We start from the raw sequence: 6,000 nt of genomic DNA, 5'->3' as shown, positions 1-6,000 counted from the left end.
ATAATTTATCTTTCTGGCAATGTTTTCATAATTGAATAAGAGATAGGGAAATAAAAAAATGTAAATTAAGTAATATGATTGAGAAATGAAAAAAAAAATGAAGAGTTACAATTGTCTAAAATTGTTCAAATAATAGTACACTCTCAAAATTAAGGTAATGCTTCGCCTAGGTTTAATTATTGTTAGTAAAAGATAACAAATCTATATATCTATATATAATATACAAAACAAGAAATGATCCATTTGTTATCCTCAAGCTGTTGTAAAACACCTTTACCAGGTCAGGGTACCAGTCACCCTTCATCTGAACAAATGTAGAGAATTCTTGAGTTTCAAGCCATCCTGGAAACTAGAAGCCCTTTCTTTCAAACAAACTTAGATTCAGGTATTTGGATGGAACAACAATCTTGACTCTTCCATCTAGAAGTCTTTCTCTGGTCTCATCATCACTGATCCAACCTGAGGGATCAGGACCTCTTGTAGTTGTTACTTCTTTGCCTCTACTTCCCCTTGATGGATGATTTGAAGACGCCATGTGATGCAGAGTTCTTGGTCAATCTTTCTCAGTCTAGGGTTACAGGATTATAAGCACAAAACACTCTAATGGCTAATACAGTGAAATAAATGAGACAACCAAGAGGGCACGAACAACAATGATTCGATCAGGCCCAATTTAAATTTTCAAATCACAAGAAAGTTCAAAACAAAGATTATTAATCGATTTCATTGAAAAGAAAGTCGACTTAATGTGTTAACAAAGTTTTACCAAAAATAGAGAAACACATACCCATAAAATATTCGACTCAACACTTAATACAATCGATTAAAAGTCGCATAACCAGAGTTTCACACAATTCATCCAAACAGAAAAGTTCACAACAAGCATGCATTTTATAATCAATCATACAAATTCTTATGATGCATGATGCATGAAAAAAAATTGTTTCAGTTACCACAATCAGTGACTCAAGAACTTGTGATTTGTTCTATTTGTAGTTTGTCCTTCACTTATGTTGTTGTATTGCAGCTGCTGCTATTTTGCTGCAAAACAATCAAATGATTTTGACGCTGGTACCCATTTGAATTTGGGTCCTGTCTTGTTAGTAGCAGAAAGTTGTTCCTTAGGAATCCACTTATATTTTCCTTTTAGAACTCCAACATTTCTAAAATAGGAGTTTTTAACATTATGACCAATTGTGTTATAGTAAAAGCATGCATTAATAGTAAGTTTACTCAGATCAATAAATTTCTTTGAGTTTATCCTATTACTTTTAGCCTTATAACCAATACCTTATTTGTAGATAGCTCTTCTAGATGATCTTAGCACAACATCGAGATTTTCTTTGCCTTGAGTAAATTTGGCTAATGTGCTGGTTAAGTAGTCAACTTTCTCAATGTGTAAGGACAATTACCACAATATTTCTCAACAATTTGTATTTCGGTCTTGACTGTCTTTGTAGATTTCAAAGCTTCTTTAAGATCTTTTTCAAGCTTTTCATTATCCTGTACCAAATTATCAATTCTGCATTCACAGTCTCTTCTCTCAAAGGATAATTGATTCACCTTATATTGAAGTCGCATGACTTCTTCATGTATCTCCTGAAATGCATCCAATAGCATGTGGTACTTGACCTCTATTGGTTCATTCTCAAATTCACGATCATTATCATCATCAGATTGTGCAGAGCCTGTCATGAACCATAAATTTGACTCCTTTTCAACACTATAATCATCATCATTTTAAGAGTCTCCATCATTATTTTCCTAGGCAATATAAGCTTTCCTTTGCTTCATGTTCTTGTCCTGAGGATACTTAGTGAATTCTTTTTGCTTGTTTTTCAAGTCTGGACATTCTGGTTTGATATGTCCTTCTTTTCCACATTCATAACATTGAACAACATTACTTCTTGAATTCTTCTTTCCTCTTACAGGACCTGCATTGTCAGTGGAACAACATTATTTCTTTGTCATGCAGTTCTATTTCTGAGTCAGTCTCCGATTTAGGATTTTTTGCTCCTTTCTTGCTTGTGGCCTTGAGGGCAATTGATTTCTTTTCCTCAATTTCTTCTTCCTCCATTAGCCTTCCAAGCTCCAGTTCATGCTCTCTGAGTTTTCTAAACAAAGTGGTCATGTTCATGTGGTCAAGTCTCTTGATTCAGATATTGCACTGACTTTCGGTTGTCAGGTTCTATTGAGGCTTTTCAATATCTTGATGTTAATTTCCTCTTTGTCAAACATTTTTCCAAGAGCCATTAGATGGTAATTATGTGTGTTGATAACGGTTGAAAAACCATTATTTTTATGCTTAAAATTGATACCAAAAGCAACCTTTAAGACTTAGAAACTAGCTTGAACTCATATTTTTGCTTTAGTTTTGTGAATAAGAGAGTTGAAGGTGAATTTAATGGTTTTGTGGAAGATTCCCTTGATTTTGTAGGCTAATTGAATGATTTGAAAGAAGAATTGAAGTACCAAATGATTAGAATGCTGAAAAGTCAACCAGAAACCAGAAAAGTCAACCAGTCAACCAGAATGCTGAAAAGGTTGCGACCGAGTGGTGCTGAGCGGTAATGTTGCGCTGAGCGGCAATTTTTAGGTGCCGAAATCACCGCTGAGGGGCAAAACAACAGCTGGGGGGCAAAATGGATCATGCACTAGTACCGCTCAACGGTAAAATACCGCTGAACGCCATTCTAAATTGGCTTGGACCGGTTTTCTGTTACTTTTATGGGCTTGGGCCTAATTTTCTGTATTTTTTAGAATAGTATATAAGCTTTAGGACGTCCTAGGGTTTGTATCTTTGGCTGGAGAACGATGCAGAAACACACTTTTCACCCCTTGGGGGTAGAATTGGAGATGATGACGACTCTCCTCTTCTCTTTCTATGGTTTTTCTATCTCTTCCATTCTTTCATTATTGTTCATCTAGTTTCACCATGAATATGGTGAACTTAACTTTGTATTGTTGTTGGGGAATCAATGTAATCTTTTGAAGCTCTCATATATGGAATTTTGTGTTTAAACATCATATTTATGATACATGCTTTCTTTCATCATTAGTTAGGGTTTTTCCTCTTTGCTCAAAGCATGCATTGTTTAACTCATGCGATGTCATGATTATTGATTTTGTCAATATTTTAGGAATGATGAAGTCCTAAAATATAAGAGAGTGGATAAGATGAAATTGATTACCCCAACAACATACTCATCCACATATTTCAATTCATGTGTTTTGTTTCTTCTTTCCCATTGATCATCACATGCATACATGTTTACTTTTTGTCTTTTGCATTTGAAACTTATAACAATTTGTTCTCTGGTCTTAAATAATCAAGAAATCATATAACTAACTAGGTCGTGACTCCTTTGGGAGAACGATACTTGGTCTTACCGAGTTTATTACTTGATACGATTTGGTCACACTTGCCGAGGATTAAACAAGTTTTTGGCACCGTTTTTCGGTGTTCATAAATTTGTCATCATGTGTGAATCGCTTTTGTACTTCATAGATAGTCTCACTAGCTTTCATTCTGAACAGCTCATACTATTGTATAAGAGAGTTCTTTATGGCCCTTTTTCACTTCATTCGTTCCTTCATGTGTGACCTCAAGAACCTCTCACATCTCCTTGGTAGTCTTGCATTGTGATATCCTGAAAAATTCATCCATTGTTAGTGCAAGAGCAATTACATTCCTAGCCTTAACATCATATTGTGCTCTACGGTTTTCATCCTCAGTCCATTCAGAAAAGTTTTTCAAAATAATTTTTCCATTCACAAGTTGAGTGGGTTCATATGGACTGTTTATAGAACACCTCTCAAACCCTCTAATCAAAATATAGGAAATACACAAACAAACTAGCAGCAAGAATCCCCTCTCCTACAGTCCAACCCCTTTGAGGCACCCTTGTTAACACTCCGGCAAGTGTACCAAATCGTATCAAGTAATAATAAATGGTAAGACCAAGTATCGTTTCCCAAGAGACTCAAGCCCTAGACATTCATGTGGTTTCTTGATTAATTAAGACTTGTAAACAAAATCATGGTGTTTATCATGAAGAAAATAAATATGAATGCAAATATTGATCAATTGACTTGAAGAACGCACAAGTGATTGGTGTATAAAATATGGAATGATTATGTTGTTGGGGTTTCCGACTTATCCTATCCACTCTCATGTATTTATGAATTCATCTTCTTCATTAATGTTAATGTCACTTTCTAATTTACCTTAAACCCGATGTCTCGGTGAAGAAAGCCTACTCTTAATTACTAGATCACAATGTCTTGTATCTTCAGCAATTAATCATGCATTACATTCGCACAAAAGCTTAAAGGCAACCAACCCTACTATCCCTATGTCTAGATAATATTGCTTTTGGGAGAATTTCCCCAGTTTTAGATTTCCCCATATGTGTCCATATTGACAAAATCAATAACATGTAATTGAATGAGTTAAACAAAGCATGCATAGAGCGTAGAGGAAAAACCCTAACAATTAATGAAGTAAAGCATTTATAATATGAATTCATTCAATACATGAGAGTTTTAAAGGATTACATCGTTTCCCCAACAACAATGGAGGTTTAGTTCACCATAGATATGGTGAAACTAGATGAAAATATGGAAAAGAATGAAAGATAAAACCCTAAAGTTTGAAGATCGGAGCTTCTGCATCCAAAATCTGCCTCCGAGAGATGAAATGAGTGTTTTTGTGCCTCTTTCTGTCCAAAGATATCATCTCTAGGTCATCCAAAACCTTAAATAGTTTATAAAAATAACAGAAAACAGGTTCAAGCCCACGTCGTTGGTGCTCAACGCCCCAAAAGGGTGCACAGCGGTAATTGCGGCACTAAACTGATGCTTAGGCGTGAGACGGAAGAAATTGGCGCTTAGTGCCCTTTTTCTAGGCTCAGCTCCCTTTTTCTACACTTTGGTTGACTTTTCTGAACTTTGATTGACTTTTCATTCTAGTTAACTTTTCTGCACTCTGGTTGACTTTTCTGCATTCCAACTATTTGGTACTTTAACTCTTCTTTCAAATCATTCCAATAGCCTACAAAATCAAGGAAATTTAGTGATAAAATCATCAAGTATAACCTCAACTCTCTTATTCACAAAACTAAAGCAAAAGCATGCGTTCAAGCTAGTTTTAAATTGTAAAGGGTGTTTGTAATATCAAAATTAAGTATAAAAATAATCGAATTTCCTACTAATGCAGTCAAATACACCAATTCAGTTATAACAGATAGTAGAAGTCAAAGCACTTAATTGACTTCACAATTAATGTAGTCGAATAGCATTTAATGCTTGGTCAACACATTTAAAAATACAGTTATTGTGATAGTTATATCAAGCATTAATAGATTTCAAAACAGTAACAAACTTAATCGAATACATATCGCATGCAATTGATTATGCAACAGTGTTATGCAAAGTTTTGAAAATTTTTCTCTTTGAAAAACTCTCACATCACACTTGAAAACGTTTGAGCAAATACACGAGTTTTAATCGATTCACCCCATAATGTAATCGATTTCAAACTGTTGTTTTGCCACACATTTAAAGTTCAACATTAGTGCTTGTGGTTTTTTCATCCAAAAACATGTGTCATTCATTCATGTATAAAATCACATATATAACACAGTGAAATGCAATGAACAACACAGCAATCAACACAATCATGTTCTCATACACTCATATAACATGTAAGCATAGAACATGTAACACATAAAACACATGTGTTATTAATTATGTGTTGTCATCATCAAAAACTCAGATATTACTGAGATTGTGGGTTCACCTAAACTAGTGTTGCCCATATCAACAATCTCTCTCTTTTTTTATGATGCACAACCATGATTAATAATCAACCATGTTGCACAACTCAATACATATTATTAATCAATTACCATGCAAGCTATTACCCAAGAAGAAGTCAATTTTATGGGTAATCAAGGCCGCCAATGTAACTACAACCAAATGTGGAAACCTCACCCAAGC

The sequence above is a fragment of the Vigna umbellata genome, chromosome 7 (genome assembly GCF_029865625.1).
Source record: "Vigna umbellata cultivar VRB3 chromosome 7, Vumbellata_1.0, whole genome shotgun sequence".
NCBI lineage: Eukaryota > Viridiplantae > Streptophyta > Magnoliopsida > Fabales > Fabaceae > Vigna > Vigna umbellata.
Note: the sequence above shows the minus strand (reverse complement) of the source record.